This window comes from Miniopterus schreibersii, assembly GCF_964146895.1.
Source record: "Miniopterus schreibersii genome assembly, chromosome: 9".
Classification (NCBI taxonomy): domain Eukaryota; kingdom Metazoa; phylum Chordata; class Mammalia; order Chiroptera; family Miniopteridae; genus Miniopterus; species Miniopterus schreibersii.
Window position 1 is genome coordinate 77,376,158 of NC_138118.1, and position 22,338 is coordinate 77,398,495.

At 55.5% G+C, this 22,338-nt stretch overlaps 1 protein-coding gene across 3 annotated transcripts in view; it reads left to right on the top strand.

The window, feature by feature from the left end:
• The first annotated feature begins 20,865 nt into the window (after positions 1–20,865).
• Positions 20,866–22,338, top strand: part of ADCYAP1R1 (ADCYAP receptor type I) — a 40,837-nt gene continuing 39,364 nt past the window's right edge. For all 3 annotated transcript variants that reach the window (XM_081147564.1, XM_081147565.1, XM_081147566.1), the window contains exon 1: positions 20,866–21,077. The gene's annotated coding sequence lies outside the window, so the exon portion shown is untranslated. The remainder of the gene's footprint in view (positions 21,078–22,338) is intronic.

Below are 22,338 nucleotides of genomic sequence, written 5' to 3' on the forward strand. Positions count from 1 at the left end.
GTGGAACACAAGAGCATTAGCTGGTCAAGCCGGGAGCAGGCATTAAGCTTCCTCTCTCAGGAAGCTGAAGGGTTCTGTGCCCGGACTGTTTGCATGGCTTTTCCAGAAAGAGGAGTTTGCAGGGATGCGGGTTTTCCCTCCACAGGAGTTTCCCAGCCCACATAGGGCAGTACAGCCATTGCTCATGTTGAGGCTGCCCCGGGAGCAGAGGGAGCCAGGAAGGGCTGTGCTGGGTCTTCCCGGGAAGGTCTCCAGAAACCAAGACTGCCCTGCCTGCAGCCCACCCCCCCGGGCAGGCCGGCGCCGCGGGCAGCCCCCTCTGCGTCGGAGGCTTGGAGCAAGGATTACGTGTGTCCCAAGCTGCAGGCCCAGGCAAGGGGGTCGGGCAAGAATGCCATTTGCAGGGCCAGAACTAGGGGCAGGGAGAGGGAGGTGCTGGCCTGGGTGCAAAATTTAAGAGGCACCCAGACTCCGTCATCAAGAGAATTAATATTCTAATGTAATATTTTTTTATTGATTTCTAAAGAGAGAGGAAGGAAGAGAGAGAGAAACATCAATGTGAGAGTGAAACATTGGTCGGCTGCCTCCTGCATACCCCCTACGAGGGATCGAGCCCACAACCTGGGCATGTGCCCTGACCGGGAATCGAACCCTTACCTCCAGGATCATAGATTGAAGCTCAACTGCTGAACCACGCTAGCCGGGCCTTTGATTGATTTTTAAATGTATCACTCTTTTTATTTTAATTTCCCAGAGCTCATTTTTGTTCTCTGTTCTTTTATCAAAACTTCTTTGTGTCTGGGTGTGATTTTTTTTTTAAATGTTACATAATTTTTTATTTATTTTTATTGATTTCAGAGAGAGGAAGAGAGAGAGAGAGAGGAACATCAATGTGAGAGAGAAACATCGATGGGCTGCCTCTCGTACATGCCTCAGCCAGGGACTGAACCCACAGCCCAAGCATGTGCCCTGACCGGGGGTCGAACCTGTCGTCTTTTGGTACACAGGGTGATGCTCCAGCCAACTGAGCCACTGCCAGAGCACGACTGTTTTTTTTCCAGCTGGCCTTGTACTCTCTGAGCCTGGCAGGTGGGTAAGGCCAGCTCCTCCCCTGCAGTACCCACGTGGGTACTACCCTGGTGGTCTGGGGAGGGAGACCACCAGTAGCAATGCCCCTCCCCGACCCCCACCCAACCACAGGTAGCAATGCCCCTCCCCAGCCCCCCACCCAACCACAGGTAGCAATGCCCCTCCCCAGCCCCCCACCCAACCACAGGCAGCAATGCCCCTCCCCAGCCCCCCACCCAACCACAGGCAGCAATGCCCCTCCCCAGCCCCCCACCCAACCACAGGGGTTCCAAATTGAGCAGACCATCCCAAGAAACTTGATTTGTGTCAGATGCCTTATACCTGGACCACTTCCTTACTGTGTGACCTTGTTAAAGACCTTGGGTAACCTCTCTTTGTCCTAATTGTTCCCAGCTGTAAAGTAAAAAGGCGGCATAAGTGCTGCCTAAGAGGTTCTGCTAAGAGTGAGAAGAGGGTCGGGGCCACCATCATTGAAGGGGAGGCAGAGCAGGAGTGGCGGTGAGTGGGGTCAAGGAGGCTGAGGGCAAGGCCATGGGGGAGGCTCAGGCTTTAAGGTGACAAAGTATACCAGCAAGTTTGTCACAGGGACACTGGCTGGGAGAGCGGATGGCTCTGTGCCACCCACGGTGCCACCGTGATCCAAGTCAGCACCACAGCCATGCCGATGGCTGAGAGGAGCCAGCACCTGGGAGCACCGGCCCTCTGGGCGGTGCTGAGTCATCCCCGAAGCCGCGGTGGCTGGAACATCCAGTCCCCGAAGGTGGACAGGAGCTTATCTGGGCCACCCGCCTTCCTGCCCATGTCCGAGGTGATGTCTTGAGGAGACAGTGTCCTCGAACTTGCCTGCAGCCTGGGGACTGTGTAACTGAGCTGAGAAGGGGTGAGGGTGGCCCCAGAAATCCATGGCTCCCTGAGCAGTGCACAAGCCCCAGGGCGAGCTCCAGTCTAGGGAGAAAAGGGTCCCAGCTTCTGCTGTTTCAACCTCCGCTAGGTGCGAGCCCCTGAACTGTATCCCCCTTGCTAAGGGGCACCAGGGTGTCACCCCTGGGCTCAAACATCCCTCTGGGAACACGGGGCTGTGCCCAGAACAGAGGCTTGGTGTGGGCAGAGGGCCCTGCAGCAAGGCGAGGGGGAGCCGGCTTTATAGTGTAAGGACTTTAGGGAACGTCTTCTCCGGTGTAGTTTTCCAAACATTTCTAGCAGAAGCTCAGTGACTGAGATACAGGAGAGTAGTCACTCTGCTTGTGGTGGGGATGGGCGCTGGGCCCACCTACTGACCCCCAGCCTCCTGGCCCACCCACAACAGCCACTGTAGTGTCCCTGATTAACCCCGAGGGCTCCGGCAGTTAGCAAAATCAGCGATTGGCTTCAATCTCTGCGTGATACACTCACCTACCTGTTTTACGCTGAGACTCCAGAGGGAGGAGCTACTTACACGATACTGGTTGTGGCAAAGCCAGGGACGTGAACCCAGGTTCCTGGGGCCTCACAGCTGCCCCAGAGAACTCCATCTCCCAGACCGCTGCTGGACCCCAGCAGCTCTGCCTGAAAGAATTAATTGTATTGTCCTAATTCCGCATCCCAATATTCAGAGCCACCTTCCATCTACTTGGAAGCAGAGTAAAACGTAAATGCATGTGTAAAACGTAAATGCATGTGTAAAACGTAAATGCATGTGTAAAACGTAAATGCAAGTGCATTATGCTCCCTTTTTGTTCGGTGCTGGTCTCTGCTCCCCAGAGAGGAAATAAAAGAGGGTGAATCTGGTCCCTGCCCTTGATGAACTCACAGCAGGGGTGGGGAGTCAGGGAAAGAGTGTGGTGAACTCTGGGTGCCCCCTCAGGAGCTGCGGGCAGGCTGGACAGGAGAGCCGGCGCCCTGCACTTTGCCAAATGGTGGGGGGGATGGGAGCTCTCCCCAGGGCATCATTCTGGCTAATGCAGTTTCTGTTTCCAGCCTGAATGTTATTAAGGATATAGACTCTGCCACTTGCTAGCTGTGATCTTAGGCAAGTTTCCTAACCTCTCTGTGACTTGGTTTCCTCATCTGCAATGTGGAGATTCTAAAAGCACGAATATCAAAGAGTTGCTGTGAAATTTATCACGCATCAGTTCTGGCAAAACACTTAGCAGTGCACCTGGCGTTAGGCATAGGCCCCTTAACAGTTAGCCGATGGTGACGCCTGTGTGGCGGCCAGCCCAGGAACAGTGCTCCTTTCCTGAGGCTTGGTCTTTGGAACCCTGTTCCAATGGTGAAGAAAGAGCCCTGGCTCAGGAAGCAAGAGGCTTGGGATTCAGATCGTTGCTCTGCCACTGAGGACCTATATCTTCTCTGAGCCTCAGTTTTTGTATCTGTAAAGTGGGGAGCTTGACACCAAACACTTCGTGATGCTGTGAGTGTTAGATCAGATCAGTGTGGGAAATGCTATCACTTTACCTGGCACAGTGGAAGAAGCAAGCGTTCAGAGAATGTTGGTTCCCTTCCCAAAGATGCTCTAACCACTGATCCACACTGGCCAGGGCCAAGCATCCACTTTTGAAATACAGGCCAAATTCTGGGGCTGCACAGGAGAATATTGACTAAAAACTCACTGCAGAGCCTGGGAGGGCTCAGTGAAGCCTGCAGTGGGCCTGGGCAGGGTCAGCCTAGGCCTGTAAGGCTTCTCGGAGGAGGTGATGTTGGTGGAAGCCTGCTGCCTTGCGTCAGGAGAAAGCCGTGGGTGCTTACTCACTTCCTATTGCAGATCAGAGCTGGGAGTGTTCCTGGATTCCTTTTCACAAAAAGACAGGCCTGTTCCCAGGCAGCTGCTGACAGGTTTTGTTTTCCCTAGATGGGGATAATCAGCCTGTTGGGGAGTCGGCTGACAGCTCAGGCAGCAGGCGGGGGCTGGGGGTGGGAGGCCCCGGGGCTGCAGGCAGCTCCACGGTGCTGACACTGCCTGGGAGACAACTGACAACCTCCAGCAGGTGGGGATTTCCGTTTGCCACATGGAGGAGAGGGCTGTGGGGCAATTTCACTCAGTTGTGTGAACCGGAGAGCCACCTGGCTGTGTCCCCATTTAATTCATGCCTGAATGTCAGTGCTGAAAAGCTCCAGCCGTCCCCCTCCTGGGTGAGAAGAGACTCGTCTAGATCTGTGCTTGGAGCTGCCCTGGTTATCTCCAGATCTCCCCCAGGACGGGCTTGTCCCCTGTCCCTCCCCTTCTCTGACTCGACTTCCATGCCTTCCCCATTCCTTGCTGATAGCCCACCCCCACCAGCCCCCACAATATTGAGTATTGAAATGGCTCATTTATTTATTTATTTTTTAAAAAAGGGAGTGTTTATTTTAGAATCACGTGCAGCAAAACACCCATGTGCACCTTGAGAACAAACCTTCCATCCAGGCCCCCCGCTGTGGGTCTCTGCAGGTCTGAGGGAGGCCCCACCCCTGCTTCTCCAGCTTTGAGGAGGGAACCAGGCCAGACAGCCTTTCTGAGGAGCTTACACTCTCCCCTCACCCAAGCCCACACACTTGGCTTTCCTCCTGTGTGGAGGAAAGGGGTGGACTTCCCGGCTCTGAGCCCCCCCCCTGCTTTGGCTCCCCATGGGCCCAGCACAGAGCCCAGCTTCCATTCCTCGGTGTTTGCTCATCCCGGGCCAGAGCTGGGAGTTTTTGGCCTTTAGCAGAGCCTGAGGTCTTTCCAGAGGGGCAGAGTGGGGAGCTGGCCTCAGATAACAACATGCCCCCTGGCTGTGTGTTCCTGGGCTGCAGCTCCAGGAGATGGGCAGAGCCCAGGGCTGTGTTCTCTGTTCCTGGCCACTGACCCTCAGTGTGACTAGAGTGAGCCTCTCCATGCTTTGGCACCTCAATTTTTCTGTCTGCCTCATGGGTGTGTGGGAGACCCCAGCAAAGTATATTGAGGCTGTAGCCCCCCCAGAGAGGCACCTCTGGGACCACCCGCTGCTTGTCCCTGGGTAGCCTTGTAGCTGTGTGGAGCAGCTTTCCTCCTCTGTGGTCTCCCAGGCAACGCTGAGCTGCCTGCCAAGCTCGCTGCCGGGGCCTGGCTCCGAACACATCTTTAGTGCCACACAGAGATGGCTGATGGCAGGAGCCGGGGCGAGGCCCAGCCCCCCCAGCTGTCACAGGGAGCAATCAGACAAAGCCTGAGTGGGGTCAGGAAGGGGGAGGGCTGGGACCAGGGGGCCTGGGAAAGTCGCTCAGAGTCCCTGGCTGCCCTCCCTACACCTCATCCTCCTAGCACTGCCCTCTCAGTGACCCTTTCTTTCCAGAACACTCTATTTGGAATCTCACGGTTCTAGTCCTCAGTTTCCCCATGTATGGAAGGGTGGGGGATAATCTCTAGGCTTCCAGACTTTAATGGTCTGAGACAAGAGCCAGGATGTCAGAGGCCTGTGGGATGGGCCCTGAGCAGTCTTCAGAGAGCTGTCCCAACAGTCCTAACAGGACACTGAACATTTATTAAACAGGGTTTCCAGAACCATTTGCTCCAAGATCCAGAAGCCACCTTCTGCTCTTTACTCCATGCCACTGGTGAGGGTCCTTCTCCCAGCTGGCTTTGCTGTTAGCCTATCCCCTGGCCACTGCCAGGATGTGAAGGTTCTGGTAGCTGGGCAGTTCTTTCGTTGGTTACAGTCACTCTTGTGTTAAGGCCACCATTCCACATAGGTCCTGAGAGATGTGGAAGCTGGAGCTGGTCCTGGGAGGTGGGACCCAAGGGAGATGTGAAGAGAGGAGAGAGAGAGTCCTGGGGACTGCTGCTTCTGCATCTGGATAGCTGAGGGTGAGGGTGAGGGGAGTGGGGGAGATTTCCCAGCACCCACAAGGTGAGGTTGGGGTAAGGAGGTGTGTCCCACCTCCAGCAGATTCCCAGGTCTAGAGCAAAGATCCAGCCATTTCCCATCCAAGCTGGGTCTCACGAGGCCCAGCAAGGCCAGAGGCACCAGAAGGGACCACTGTTTCAATGGGGAGTTCCATTGGGACTGGGCACCTGGCAGCACCAGGCAGCCAGATAGGCAAGGATATTGTCAGCCCCTCTGGCCCCTGTTGTGAAAATTAGAAAAAGTCACCCTTTCTGGGCAGACATGGCTCTGCAGTGCATGGATTTCTGGCCTTTACCATCTCTGTGGGGGCCGAACCCGAATTGCACCTGAAGCAGCCTGCTGAGCAAAAATTGGAAATGGAAGGAAAGCAGGTTTATTCAAGAGCCGGTAGCTTGAGAGGATGTGGAACTCTAGTCACAAAGGCTGTCTTAACCTCTCAGTGCAAGGAGGAGGGAAGGTAGAACAAATGAAACCAGAGGGGATTGTGGGTTCTTAGTTGAGAGTGCTATGGCTTTCCTCGAAGGTGAGCAAATCTCCTGGAGCCAAAATGCCTGAAGGCTGGAGTTTGCTTCCTCAAAGGTTAGCTCCTAGAATCATTTAAGAAAATCAGGCTGTTTATCAGTAGCTACATGTGAATTTACAAGTCATCACCTACAGAAGCAATGTTGCCCTGGCTGGGTAGCTCAGTTGGTTGGAGCATCCTCCTGATAGGCCAAGGTTGTGGGTCTGGACACATGTAGGAATCAAACAATGAATACAGAAATCTCTCTTCTCTCTCTTCCTCTTTTCTCTCTCTCTCAAAAGCAATAAAGGAAAAATTTTTCTAAAAAAATTTTAAAAAAGAAACAATGTTAAAAGAATGGTGGGGTGGGTTAGAGTGGGAGCCAAGGAGAGAGGAGATGCTTTCAGCAGACAGGGGCCTGGTCTCAGGACTCTGCCAACCACAGTGGGGAGTCTGGTCTTTATCCTCAGTGCACTGAGAAGCCATTAGAGGAATTTAAACACAAGAGACCCAAGTAGAGTGATTCTCACCTCCAGGATATTTGGCAATGTCTGATGGGGATAGGGGTGGGAGTGCTACTGGCGTCTGGTGAGTAGAGGTCAAGGATGCTGCTAAATGAGACACAGGATGGCTCCCACGACAAAGAATTATCTGGCCCAAAATGTCAACAGTGCTGAGGTTGTGAAACCCTGATCCAAGCACCGGTGTCCTCCAGGGCTGCTGTTGATTTTGAATAACCCAGGGTCACTGTACTCACATGTAGCGCTTTCTAAATATACTCTGGGTTCAAATCCTTTCTCCACCACTTGCTCAAAATGTCAGTGGTGCAGAGGTTGAGAAACTGCTGTAGAAGAATGGAAGCATCGAGACTACTGAGACCTGCACTGGCCAACACCACAGCCCCTGGCCACATGAGGCCTGTGAGCATTGTGATGTGACTAGTCTGTTGAGAGGTGCTGTGAGTGTACAACACACACCGGGTTTCAAATTTAGTGCAATACAAATAACGTAAAATATTCGTTACGTTAAAATGATATTTTAGCTATATTGGGTTAAACAAAAGGTATCATTAGAAAAATTAATTCCACTTGGTTCTTTTTAGTTTTTAAATGCAGCTACTAGGAAATTTTGAATTACATATATCGCTTCCATTTGTGGCTCACATTACGTTTCTACTGGCTGGTGCTGAGTTACACAGTGATAATATTGATTAAACTGCTTCCTGTGTGCCAAGCACTGTTCTTTTAAAAAATAGATCATTTAATTTAATTTTCACAACCACTTCATAAAGGAGATATTGTTATCATCTTCACTCTACATGTTTAGAAGCTGTGGCCCAGAGAGGTTAAGTAACTTGCCCAAGGCCACACAGGGAGTAAGTGTAGAGCTGGCTCCAGAATCTGGGTGCTTAACCATGTTGCATGAGGATGACCACTGGGGGAGGGCGAAGATGCGGTCAGACAGAGGAGGGATGATTCCGGAGCTCCAGGACTCGCCGATGGAGTGGACTGGGGGAAGTAGGGGGGAAGGGAAGGGATCTAGAATGCTCACGAGGGTTGGCTCTGAGCAGCAGGAGGAGGGTGATGCCGTTTGCTGAGATGGGGAAGTGGGAGGTGGAGGGAGGCTGGGAAGTTCAGAGCTCTGTGTTGGTCTTGTTAAGTTTGAGATGATTGCAGACATCCAACTGGAGACATAAAGAAGGCAACTAGGGCCTTGGCCACTGTGGGTTGGTGGTTAGAGTGTCAGCCGGTACATTGAAGGGTCTCGGGTTCCATTCCCGGCCAAGGGCATGGTGCGATCTGCAGCCCTGGTCCTGGCGCATGCGGGAGGCAACCAATTGATGTGTCTCTCTCACAGTGATGTTTCTCTCTCTCTCTCTTTCTCCCCCCCTTCCACTCTCTCTAAAAATCAATGCAAAAAATATGCTTGCGTAAGGATTAACAAAAGAAAATTAACAACAACAAAAAGGCAGCTAGGTAGGCAGAAAGGTGTTTGGAGGTAGACATTTTGGGGTCAGCAGCAGATGGACGGAATTAAAGCCACGGGCGGGGGTGGGGGGTGAAGCGATCGCCTACAGAGGGTGCCGATGTTGGAGAGGAGGTTGCTTGGGAAGGAGCCTGGACCACACGGACACTTGGGGGGAGCCTCAGAGAAGGAACCAGAAAGGGAGGCCGAGAGAGAGAAGCCAGTGGGGCACGAGGAGAACCAGGCAAGAGAAGAAGGAACCTAAGAGGAGGGTGTGGTCAGTTTCCAGGCTCAGAGCCTGCGAGCCTCCAGCCACTCAGAGCAAGACAGCAGGAGAACTCACCGCTCACTTCATCTGGTAGCCAGAAAGTCCTTCCTTACGTCTAACTGCCATCCCAACTGTCGGAACATGAGCCTGCAGTTCCTTGTAGCTAACCTGAGCAGACCCCCTCACACGCATCCCTCCTGTGGCTGAAGGCAGAAAATGCTTTTTGCCGCTGCACCCTCTCGTAAACCTGTCTTCCCCAAGCTACTCCTGCTCCCTTCACCCAGGGGAGACGTTTCTCCTCCTTGCCGCAGCCACCGATTCGGCTCAGGGCCCTGACAAGCTTTCGAGTTCAGGACCCACAGGGAGGGATGGGCAGAGGCTCTGATCTGAGCTCCTGGGGTCCCTGCCTCTGGCTCTAGAAGCTTCTGGCTGGCCTCCACCCCTCCATCCCTGTGTCTCCCAGCTGATTTGAAAGGCCTGTCTCCAGAAATCTATTCTCAGGAACACTTGTTTCTGGTTTGGCAATTTGCTCGCCCACACCTGCCTCCTGGCTGCAGCCGACCTGGCTTCTGTTCTCAGCCTGCCCCGTCGTGGCTGGGTTGCCCTCCTCCTGCCCCCTAACCCAGGCTGGTTTGGCTCTCCCAGGCTTCCTCGGAGCTGTCAACCCAGTCACCAGCCCCTGCGCGTCACCGATCGCTAATCTCTCCATCAGCAGCTTCTCTCCAACCTCACTGCCCACAGAACAAAGTGCTTTGTCGATGAAAAAGCCCTTTGGGGGCAAACACAGGAAATTAAAGACTCTGAGCGCAGTAAGAAAATCCATTCTTTTTCATAGATTTCTGCAATCCGATTGCTTGGGCTTCTGCCGAGTGGCTGGCTCCCCTGGTCCTGGTTCACACCCCCGGGGGCGGGCCAGTGGGGGTGATACTAACAAGGAGGGCCCGTCTGAGATTCCGCCATCTGCAGCTCGGGCCTCCCCGGCCGCGAGGCAGGCCACCTGGCCACGGGGTCACCAGGTGTCCTTGCAGGGGGGAGCTTGCAGGCCATTGTCCGAGGCTCACACCTAGAGTGGGTTTGTTGACAGCAGTGTGTCCTGCCAGGAGAAGCTGGCAAGGCCCACTCGTCGCAGTGTGTGAAGGGAACAGGCCCCCGCAGGGACAAGAGGGAACTAGGCCACTCCTTCTAGTCCCAGCAGGTTACTGCTGCTCTCAGTGACTCCGCTGCTTAGTCTGCAAAAAGGGGCCGGGGTAAGGGGGTGGAGAGGTGGATCGATGGTGCTTAAGGCCCCTTTCAGGTATAATTTATGTAACAAACGTTCGTAGAGCTTTATCCTTGTGCCACAACTTTAGCAGCCTTGACTAACAGTGCCCAGGGCTCTAAATCAACCGTCCTCCTGCCTACGTGACTCTGTTTAACATCCCTTGCTTGCAACCCTGCATGGGCTCTGCAATCTCCATGAATAGCGCTAATCTCTTGGTCTAGTTCTTCCTACACCTCATGCTGGGACATGTCTCTGTGCTGTCAGCTGTCAGTCTCCGTGTCACCCAATTTTAGGGAGAATTGCCAAGCTCTCCACGTGAGTCTCTTCAAGTTCCTCTCCCTTGACTGAGGTCAGGGGAAGTGCCCCCCCCTTTTTTTAATTGCCTGCCTTCCCTTGGTATTATTACCAGCTCCCCACAAATGTATCCTGATTTGTTTTCATGTCAACCCCTTACCTTCTCCCATACAGCCCAGAGGTGGGTGGTGGATGGTGCTGGATAGAAAGATTTGATGCCATTCCCTTTGCAAGTCCTGCGTGAGAGACAGTCTCTCCACATAGTTCCCACGGGGGTGGAGAACTGGCAGGGTTGGAAATGCGTGCGAGTGCTTTTAACGTCAGAGCAACTGGGCAGTGCCACTGGCACACAGAAATGGGGACCGAACTAAGGATGCTAAATGCTTTGCATGGTAAAGAGCAGCCTGGAATAAAGAAGTATCCTCACCAAAATGCCCACAGCCACCCCCCTTGAGAAATGGGTGGGGGGCTACCAGGCAGGAATATCGGTGAGAAGCGGTGTTGTGCCCCAGATAGAATGCGGGTCTCTCACCGTCAGACAAGAGCTCTCTGCACTACGTATTCCTGCTTCTGGCCAAAGGAAATGATTTTGGTGAGGCACTGAACAAGATGCCGAGGGGGTGGAGGGTCTTTTCCCGTGACCCTCCATCCTGTGGTCATATGGGCCACGTGAGGCTGGCCACACCGCCCCGTGGTGGCTGGCTCAGCACCCGGAACATGAGCGGTGGTGTCTCCCTCCTCTCTCCAGGTGACGGCAGCTCTGAGAGGCCTGTGGGTCCACCGTCCTTTCCAGACAGGACTCCCTTGGCCTTCGAGGAGTGAGCAGTGTGTGTGCCCGACGTGTCAGGTGCCTGAGGGGGCAGCGTGTTGGTGGGAAGGCCGCTGCCCCTGAGCCTTGGACATGCTAGAAGGAAAGGGGGGAGCACACAGACTCCCAGACTGATTTGCTCTTTGGATGGTTCCAGAGTTCCTCCTCTAAAAGCTTCGGGCTCGTTAAGGAAAAACGATGACCTTTTCCAAGACTAAATCCAGCCAAGGGGAAGCCACAGTGGTGGCAGAGGAGGAAAGAAGTGCGGTTGAGGGAAGACAGGAAAAGTGGGGAGACCCACATGGGGCATGTGGCCACCTCCAGGCTTATGGGGATTCATTGGTATCGCCATCTCCGAGTGTCAGAATCGTGCGGGTCAGCATCCCCACGGCCACCTCCACCTCCAACACCGCCAGGCCGCCTGTGCGGTCGCTCACCCAGCTCTCTCGCCACAGCCGGCACCTGGACCCTGGGCTGGCTCACCTGGGCCCTCTGCCCTCCTCCCAGGCTCTCTGTCTCATACTGGAAGGAGCTCGGGGTGGAGCAGAGCTGCTCCTGGACGGAAGACCCTCCGCCAGGGGGAGGGAAAGTCAGCTTGGTGTGGGCTCTGAGATGGAGCTCAGCCCAGGTCTTTGCAGCTGTGAGTTTCCAGAAGCCCGCAGGTCTCAAGCGGCTCTGTTTTACCAGGAATCCTAGTGGTCTTTTGGATTCTTTGATGCGAATCCTATTTGCAGAGTTCCATGGGCTCATTAAGCATTATTTGGAGGAATTTGTAGCTGGGATCAGGGCTTGGTCGTGGGTTAGGGTTAGAGGTTAGAGGTCAATCTGTGGCTGGAGCAGGGGTTTCCTCTGAGACTGGGATTGGAGGCTAATTTGAGTCAAGGTCAGGGTTCAGTGTCCAGCCAAAGCGCTGGCTGGGGCTGAGTCCGTTCTCAGGGTAGGAGTAGTGTCAGGTGTCCACTAATCTGTTTTATATCCAAAATATCTTACCACGTACCCCCGTTTTACCCTGGGCCAGTCCGCTTCCTTGAGAGATTCCTCCATCCCCTAGGCCCCTTGCCACCACCCTCCTCTTAGCCCTTAGTTCCCTGGGGCTCAAGACACAGCCTGCTCTGGGCTATGGACTTCAGAGCAAGATGAATGACCTTCTGAATTCAAAGCCCTCTGCAGCCTGAGGCTGCGATTGGAGGAGAGGCCACTGCCAGGCCTGGTGCCCAGCCAGCCCTGGCAGCTGGGTGGCTAGCTGTAATGGGATTAGGGCTGGCCATGCCCGCCCTGCCTGCATGCTGCCCCAAGCCCCTTCCTCCCTGCCTCCGAGTCTCCTGATTGGGATGCAGCCCTTGGCTCTACCTACCCAGCAGCCTCATTGTCTTGGCCAGTCCAGCACCTAGCAACCCTCGCTGGGAGCTCTTTCCCACCATGGCCTGGCCCCTCTCCCTGCCTCTCCCCTGTGAGCACTGACTCCACTTGTGTTTTTATCGCTGGAAGCCAGTGAACCCCGCCAGCTGGTCTCACAGATTCTCCCAATGACCCGATTTCAAGAGTCCCTTTGGAAATTCTGGCCCCCTTTCCAAGATTCCCAGGTCCTATCAGCAATCCCGAGATTACATTCTGAGATTCCAGAGTCCTATTCTGGAATTCTCCAAGTCCCAGAGTTCATTCTAGGAATGCATGAATATTCTAGGATTCCAGGGTTCTCTGACACAGGTCTCAGACCATTTAATTGAGTTCTAGAATTTGGTTACTGGATTCCAGAGGGGCCTGTCATTCCAGAAACAGTCCCTGGTCTTGAATCAGGGTGACAGAAGTTAGAAGGTGAAGGGAGCACAGCAGCTTCATTTTTATTTTCTTTAAGTTAGAGCTCCTGAGAGGTGCAGAGGGAGATGGAACTGCCATTGGGATCCACTCATGGATCCAGCAAACGCTGCCCTGCCCCTCTGGGTGCTGGAGATGGAGCCACAACAAAGAAAGAACCTGTCTCCAAGCAGCTTCCATTCCCGTAAGGGAGACAAAAATGAAACAGACAGACAAATGCTATGTGTCAGATAGTGAGGGGTGTGTTAAAGAAAAAGATGGAACCAAGGACTAATCCATACTTTATTGTACTTACCTGGTGTTTAACACTGTCCTAAGGCTTTACATATATTAACTGATTTATGTTTTATAATAATGTTGAAAAGCAGATGCTGTTATTTAGTCCCACTTTCTAGGTGAGGCACAGAAGGTTAAATAACTTGTCCTAGTGGCAGAGCCAGGATTTGAACCCAGCATCCTGGCTCCAAAATCTATGTTGAACCACTGTGTTGTGATGTAAGGTAAGGAGGGGGACAGTGATATTGGGAGGGGCCTGTTTCCCAGGGCGGGCAGGGACATTTGACCGGAGACTTCCAGAAGGTGAGGGGGGGTGATGTGTATGCATATCTGGGAAGAATGCTTCCCTGGGGAGTGAGCCAGATCCCATCTTCCAACAGCGAGGACCCCTGTTCTCTGTGCTCTGGGGTTTCCTGGAAAAAGGTTTCCCTTGGGGACCTGCTGGGAAGGGCCGGCTTAGAGAGATGCTTGTCTCTGTGGTCAGAAAAGACCCCTTCTCTAGTCAGGTCAGATTCCCTTGTGTCCTCTCCTCTCCTCCCTGGTCATGCAGACGGCTCCCCTCCTTTTCAGAGAAGTGTCCTCAGACCACAAAGGAAAGAGCTAAAAGAGACAATCTCTTGGTGACAGGACTAATCGGGCTGGCTAATTATGAGTAATAAGAGACACCTCCCCCCTTGTCAGGCCCAGTGTGAAACAGAGTGATGACTTCATCGCCTTGGGACGGAAGGGAGAGCGGCGGCCAGGCATTCTTGACCATCCGGCACACCGGGCCTCCAGATGCCGCTCCCAGTCTGTCCTGCCTGCAGATACAGGCGACACAGCAGAGAAGGAGAGCTGCAGGGATATTGGGATCCAGCCAAGTGCGCCTGAGTCCCGGCTGCGATTGTGCCAGCAGCATCTTCAGACAAGTTACTTCACCTCCGAGACTTGGTTTCTCCATCTGTAAATCTGAGATAATTGCAATCCTTAATCGCACAGCTTTATAAAGATTCAAGGAGCCAGTAAAAGAACCTAACAAGGTGCCTGGCATATAGTCAGTGCTCAGTAAATGGTAGTGTTATCATTGTTTGAACTCTGTCACCTGTTGCCTTGGATGACTTGACACATTTCTTTCCTCTCTCCGGGCCTTGGTTTCCCCACCTGCACAATGGAGGTCGGAGTTGGTGACTCACTTATTCAACCAATCAGTATTTTCTGAGCTTCATGCCAAGCACTGGGGATGGAACAAGACCGACACAGGCTCCGACCTCAGGGAGCTTTGGTTACTTGGTTGCCCCCATCCCATCCCTCACCTTCCAGTCTCCAGGTGATAGGGACTGTGGTGGACAGAACTGTAAGGCCCAAGGTTCCTGCCCTGTGGTGCACAAGCCCATACAAGGCCCTCTCCTTGAACGTGGCCAGGACCTATACATAGAATGGGTTTTTACTTTCCTGGTTAGACCAGTTATGTGGCCAAGGGGAAGGGGCTTTGCAGGTGTGATTAAAGTCCCTAATTTTGTCAAACTTGAGTTATTAAAAGGGGGTCCAGAAGTCAAAGAGAGGCAGCAGTCTCTCCGATGGCCTGGAAGAGGGAGCTGCCCTGTGGTGGAGAGCTGAGGGCCCAGCCCAGGACCACGATGGACAGACTCTGAAACAGCCTTGGAGGAAGACTCTGAGCCTCAGATGAGACCCCAGACCCAGCTGACACTTTGATGTCAGTCTTGTGACCCCTCTACCCCCCGCACTCTTGCACTAGGGAAACTGTGAGATAATCCCTGTGTCTTGTTTTAAGCTGCTAAATTGGTGGTAACTTGTTACACAGCAATAGAAACCTGATATACAAACCCTGCCCCTGAGCAAAAGTGTGCAAGGCCTCCGGTCAACCCCATTCCACCACCTCCAGCTATCTTCCCAGCCCCTGCTCAGGGCCTGGAGCCCCCACCCCACCTCACCCCACCCCCGGGTTACTTCCTTACAGACAATGATCTCACCCATGGTGGCAAAGGATCGTGTCATCAGCTGCCAACCTGCCCCCAAAGTTGGTTGTCAAAGAACATTATATTTGCCCTACTTTTAATGTAATTATCAGCATCATCTTCACGACTCCGAGTCAGGACTCCGCCTGTTATAGGCCCGCTATTATCCTGAGCTGCTTTGATGGGAACGGCTGTGGCCATGCCTCACACTCGCTGCCTCCTCCCACACGAATTATCTGTAATTTCCACACCTCCGTGCTGGCTGTGCCACTGAGTTACAGCCAGGACTTGGGGCGGGTGCACTGTTATTTCCAAGGCAGCCAAGTCAGGAAACTGAAGCACCAGTACATGAGACCCAGCCTTGGCTGTGAGACCTGCAAGGGGGAGGGGAGGGCAGGCCAAGGGGGTGCAGGCACCCACCCCAACAGGAGCTGGGGGCAGATCGAAGGCAGTGATCAAGCTGTAACCATCAGAGGGCAAGGTGTGTAAAATGTGGCTCTTGAACACACAGGATGTGGCCTGTTTGTAGGATGCCCGGGGGAGTGGGGGAGTGGGGGGTGGGGCGTGTTCCTTTCCACAGAACATTGAGCACCGAGTCCAGAGTGTGCGGAAGATGGGGGGTTGGGCGGACAAGACAAGAAAGCCCCGTGGATAGAAAAGAATTGGAGATGAGAATAGAATAATGCTTTCTCCTTCAACCGGGGCCCCTGCAGGGCATCCAGCTCCCCTGGGTGAGCAGTGGAGTCCCTGCAGCGGGGACTGTGCAGGCTGAATGGGAAGTGTCACTGTCTGATGAAAACCTCCTGACAGTGATGAAGCTTTGCCTCCACAGAGGCCCACTGCCTGCCTGCAATTCTGCAGGAGAGAAAACACCTCCATCTTGATGGAGATGTAGTTTTGCACTGCAGAGCTGTGAATGGTGCCCTGTGCATGCGCGTGCGTGTGTGTGCGAGTGTGTGCGTGCTTAGACCCTTTGTGAATGAACCTCCAGGCATAGGTATCAGATAGAAGTGCATGTGTGTAGGTGTGCAGAGTATACTCACAAACAGCAGAAAGTATGCATATTCAGGTGTGTGCTGATCTGGACATAAGACTGCATTGGGTATTTGTGCACATGGGCAAGGAGACTGAGGGCATTTGGCTCTTGTCACGTGTTTTTCATTTTACTCCAAGCTTTGCCACCCTACTCCCAATGTACCCACTCTTTCCAGCTCCCTGGAAGTATACCTTTCCTTCTAAGAGTTATCGCGATCCAGGGCAGAGAGCAGAGCACAGGACTGAAAGTCCAGAGACCTGGTATGTGGCCCCAGCTCTGCCATAATCAGCCTGCTGGCTTTGAGCCAATCATTTCTGTTCTCTGAGCCTCGTTTGCTTCATCTGTGAAATGGGGTGCTACCCAGTTAAGTCAGCACTTAGAATTTAGGGTTTCGAACCCCTGGTCCCCTGATCCCCCCTCCCCTACTCTGCACAGCCCTCCCCTTGGTCATCCTCACCTATTGTCACACCCTGTGGGGGTGGGACAGGAAGACTAAGGACTGCTCAGCTCTGAGGTTCTCTCAGGCATTTGTGAAGATGGGCCTCCCTTCCTCCTATACTCTAGGCTTCGGGTCGGGGAGGCAGCTGCAAGGATTTTTAGAGCTCCTGGAATCACGGATCTAGACAGCCTGACGTCATTGCCTTGGTTTCTCAGAGCATTCCCAGGATTCGGGGTGCAGTGTCCATGGGTAACTGACAAGGATCTAGATGGCAGTGGCTCATCTGATGAGGATGCTGCCTCCTGGATAAGAGGGCAGGGAGATCCAAACATCTGGCCTGCAGTACCCGCTTCAGGAACGGGTGCTGTCCCAGGGGAGCCCAGGCTCTGCCACCTGGAATGTCCCCGAGGCTTGTGGATCTGAGGGAGAGGGGACTTTTATGGGGCAATGTGCTTACACACCTTCAGGGGGCTCAGCATTCCAAAGCCTCCCTGATTCTGCCCTGTTGGTTTTCCAGACCTTCCGGTGGACCTTGGCTAAGGCACCTGGGGCTCCTCGGAGCATCCCTGACATCTGATGCAGGAAGGGACCCAGGGGGCCTTCTGAATAAAACCTGCCTCAGAGCTGCACAATTTAGGTCTATGGCTCCCACTGGTTTGAGGGAGAAGCTACCCAGGATCAGCATTTTGCTCCTATGTGGAAAGAAACACAAGCTCCACAGTCCAGCATTCAAGGTCCATGATACTCCCCAGATGTGAATTGCATAGGCTAATGCACACAGGGCTGTTACTCCCCGCCTTTTCATGCCCTGGAGCCTGTAGAAAACACCAGCATTCATATAGCTCCTGGGGACAATGGAATAGGCTGCCTATGGCTGCCCAGGGCCTGGGGGACGGTATCTGGGCACTCCTCTACCGGGTTCTGGGCACACATGTGCCTCGACGGGATGCTCACAGGCAAAGCAGCAGGCAGAGGGCCTACCGCCATGGTTCTGAACTTTGGCTGCACATTACAATCCCCTGGGGAGCTTTTTAAAAAAAACTTTTGCTCAGGCCTCACCGCGGACTGATTGTCTAACGATCTTGGGTGGGGAGGTATTTTTAAAGCTCCCTAGGGATTCCATAGCACCAGCAGGCTTCTGAAGCACTGGCCCAAGACAAGGTGAGCACTCAGCAAACACCAGCTCTTTACAATAGATGCTTAGGTGTCCTGGAAGGGACTGCTCTCCTGCCTGAGCAGGGTAAAAGCTGGGCGGGATGGAGTGGGGGCCTGGGCCTCACTGGAAACTGCTGTTCAGGAGAGATGAATGCTGGCTAGGGCGGCCTGGCATCTATCTCCCTCAGCCACGTCTCAGAAAATTGAATTAAAACCTGTATTTTTTAGCTGCTGCCCGCCTGGCTGGCTGGTTGGCTGTGGAAGGGAGCTGAGGCAGTGAGCACCTCAGGGAAGGGAAAAGCTGTTGAGGATACACCCAGCCTCCCTCCCTAGGGGGGAGAAGGCAACCCAAGGGGTCTCCTGGGAGGAGACCATTCCCAAGGTCGGCCCCTCGGCCTCTAGTTGTCCTGAAGACAGGCAGGCAGGCTGAGCATGGGTGGGCGGGCTTGGAAAAAGAGGGAGATGCTGGCTCTGTGCTTGGAGAGGCCCGGTCTGGGGAACAGGATTGGCTGGAGTGTCTCTTGCTCAAGGAGAACCAAGGTTGTTTGGAAGGACCATGGCCATTAGCCCATAAGCCTGGACTGGCAGAAAACAGTCCAGAACAAGAAAGTCCAGAGTTGGACTTTTTCCAGCACAATGGGGGCAGCCCACCAGGGCAAACAATGCAAGGTGGGCACTAGGACGTGGGCTTCAGTCTCCAATCTGATAAAGTTACTTGTACGTCCTTGGGCTGGTTCTGTGGCCCCTCCGTGCTTAGGCACTTCATTCACAGAGAACGGGACTAGACAGACCCCTGGGCCTCTAATCCGATGTTCATTTCTTCATCTCCCCCGATGGTAGGCTGATACTATGAGGTGGGGCCCAGATGCGATCCATCTGTAAGGACTGCCAGCCGACACAGCACCTCGGGAAGGCTAGAGAGGTGCCTCCTCCAGGACTGACAAGAAGCACTGCCCCTTTTGGGTGGATTCCGTGTGCCAGGCCAGGACTGGGCAGTGGGCAGAGCAGAAGCTGCACTTCTAGCCCCACTCGCCCCTTGGCTAAGTCCCTTTGAGTGGGGTACAAATTGCACAGTGGAACCTGGAGCCCTGACTGCCCCCTACACGTGGTCAGCTAGGAGCTCACCCTCCATCCAGGGCCTTGAAGCAAAGGGAGAAGCGGTGACGGGAAAGCTGAGAGCAGGGCATGGCTGGGCTCCTACCGTGGCTGGCTACTGCCCAGGCAGAGAGGAAGGTGTGCCCATGCCAGTCTGCTCACTGCCCACACCATGACGTAGAACAGAGTGCAAGGGATCCAGGACCTATTGTGGGACCTGGAGAACCCAGAGTACACAAAAGGGAATAAATCTGGAACTGAATGTAAACCTCAGAACCAAGGGGACCTCATCTGGGGCCTGACCATCGACTTTCCCAGGGTGAACTGGCCTGCAGTAGAAGACTGATCTCCACCCTGCCTTACACTCCTGGGCCCCCAGCGTTCCTCACCCACGTTTCCCTCCTGATGCTGAGGCTCCTGGCAGCCTTTCCTTCCCTCTGACTACCTTTCAGAGTTTACAGAGCACCTTCACACTCAGCATCTCATCTGATCCTCACAATGCCAGGGTTGTCCAAATACCAGAAGCAGGCTCCCAGGGGTTAGCGCAACAAGCCAGGTCCAGAGGGAAATCTGGTCTGTCTGTTTGTCTGACTCTAGCACAGCACCAGGCCCTCTTCTTTCCAGAAGCGTTTCACTCTTTTTTGATACGGAGGACTGATGTTCTCCTCCTCCAGGAAGCTTTCCTGGACTGAAAGGAATGAGAGTCATGGTGACCAACAGTGGGGTGGTACCAGCGGGGCCAGCGTTCACTATGCAGTGAAAAGAAACCATAGACTTGCTGTGCAGACTCGGGGAACTCCTCGCAACTTTCTGGGGCCTCGGATACTTCCTTTAAGTTTCCATTATGGACTCTTCCTTGGTTGGACTGGAATACTCAAGGAAAGGCTCCTGTCTCTCATCCCTCCTCTTCCTTGAGGCTTCCACCCAAGGCTTGGGCCCACAGGGAGGCTGCACAATAACTGATGTAAATGGGGAAGGACAGGGCCTGGTTGCAGAAAGATGAATGGGGGTGTGGGGGAGCCCTTGGGATGCTGACATGTGGGGCAGTGACCAGGAAGTGAGCGCAGGGATGGCAGGCTGGGATGGGCAGAGGTAAATACCTTGGGCGCTGGCTCTCAGAGTTGGCTCCACCACCCACTGGCTCCATGACCTTCACCTGTCTAGTTTTCCTTATTAAGCCTCAGTTTACCCATCTGTACTAGGAGGAGGTTCAGTAGGGTCACAAAAACAGCCGCAAGAGTAATTTATTCTTCAACGAATAAAGAAAATCAGTGAAGACCTCCTATGGAGTGTGTGAAGACTGATGAAGAACCTGGGGCTCAGAGAGGTCAAGCCACCTGCCCCAGCTTACAGAGCTAGCCCTGGCCCTGGGGCCTGGAGTCAGGCAGTCTGGCTCCAGAGCAGTATCCTTTTAAGCTGCTGTGGGCTCCCCTGTGCGCCCCCGCCCAGCATCCTCCAGGAAGGAGAGCACATCTGAAGACATCCAGGCAGGCACCGCGAAGACAGCTGATCTTGCCAGGGCTTTGGGGGGCACAGACCCCCGGAGAGCCTACGACTTGCAGGGTAAGGAAGGCTTCCTGGAGGCGGAGGAACAGGCTCCGGGAGACACAGAGCCGTGAGGCTGTGGGAGGGCGAAGGCGCGTCTTGGGGCTGGTGGAAAGGAAGGCGGTGAGCCCTAGGGGAGGCCCCGCTCCGAGCCGCGGAAGCCCGGCGACGGAGGGGGAGCGCTCAGCCCCGCACCCCCGCCGCCCAGGCCCGCCCCGCAGCTCTCGCGGGCGTCTGCCTCCAAGCCGGCCAGGGCAGCAGGCGGGGTCCCGCTCCCCCAACCCCCGCTGCCGGCCTGACCCCTCCCCCGGGCGCCCATTGGCCTGCACCCCAGCCCCGCGCCGGTGGAGAGCGCGGGGAGGCGGTGGTCTGCGGCCTCCCCCCCGCGCGCCTGGAGGAGGCGGCGCCTCTCCCGCGGGGCAGACTCGGCCGGGCGGCGCGGCGGCGCGGGAGGGCGGGCGCGGGGCGCGGAGCGCGGGCCGCGGGCGGCGACGGGCAGCGGCGGCTTTGGGCGAGCGCGGGCCCTGCGTGCGCACACGCACACGCACGCCGCCGGGCTGGGACCCACGGCCACGGGCGGCCGGCTCTCACGCGGACGCGGGGACCCGGGGTCGACGCGCGCGCCTGGGCGCACACGCTCCCATCCCCCGGCGGCGCGGGGCGCGGACTCGCCGCTGCGCGCCCTCCCGGCGGAGTCTGCCCCGGCCCCCCAGCAGCCCGCAGCCCCGCGGCGAGGCCCAGCCGGGAGCAGGTAAGGGCCGCCCCGCCGCCCCTGTCCCTCCCCAGGTGCGGGAATCTGCGCCCCTCGGGGACTGCAGACCCCCCCTCCTCCAGCTCCGTAATCTGCAAGCCGGGTCCTCCACGGACCCTGAGCGGGCCTGGGCGGCGCGGGGCCAACCTCCCGGCCCCAAAATGAAGCCCCCTCCCGTCGCTGCTCCCTTCCTGCGCGACAGTCTGACCCCCCTCCCCCAAAGTCTGGGGTCTGTGCTCCGGGCGACCGATCCCTACTGCCCTTAGGGGGTGGGGTGGCCCCGCGACCTCGCGCCCCTCGCGGTGCCGGGAGGGCTGGGAGCGCACTGCGGCCGGAGAGCCCCGTAGCGTCCCATAGGGACCCGTCTCTACTCCCAGGGCACGGGGCGCGCGCCCCCGCGAATTGGGAAGGTGGCGCCGGAGGGTCCCCGGGTGCTGGATCCCGCAGGTCTCGGGAGGTCGGATTGAGGGGTGAGCAAGCGATGTGCTCTGTAGGAAGCGGGGCAGGGGCCAGAACAGAATGCCCCCCTATGGTGACACATTCGGGATTGTTCGGAGGAGCCTCGTCTCTCCTTTCCCGCAGCGAGGGGGGGGGGGGTTGGGGGGCTGGGTGGGGATGGTTTTGGTGGTCCCGGGAGGAAACGCCATCCGGGGGCCTGTGGGAGAAAGGCACCTGCCTCCGAGGCTGAAGTGTGGGTGCAACCGAGACCCCCGCGTGCTGCCTTAAAGGCCCCAGTTCCTGCGGCAGCTGGGGGCGGAGGGGGGCCGCATCCTGGCGGGATGCTGGCGACTTGGGGCATCCTAAGGGGCCAGGGCACCAGTGGATGGAGCTAGACGCTCAGAAGGGAGCCAGCAGAAGCTGGTATTTCACCTGGAGCTGGGGCGCGCAGCCTCCTCCCTGGAAGGAGCGCAGGCCTCCTTCCGAAGATGCTGGGGGAGGGTGGTGGACCCCTGCTCATGCTCCAGACCACGGGCATGCTTTTAATGCAAGTGCGTCAGTTCCCCTTTCTCCCCACCCCCCAGCCTCACAGTGTCCCACAAAGCCACCCCCTTAAAAAAGACCCACGCAGGCAAAAACAAAAAAACCATACACGCAGTTGGCTTTTCCTGTGAGCGGCCCTGTGTGTGTGTTCGGGATGGATGCGGCCACACACATCTGTGGGGGCTCCCTGCCTTGAGGCTACTGTTGGATGGAGGCAGATAAGCATTCTGAAGATCAGGCTGGAGGCATTTGAGTGGCTGTGGGCTTCCGAAGGGGATGA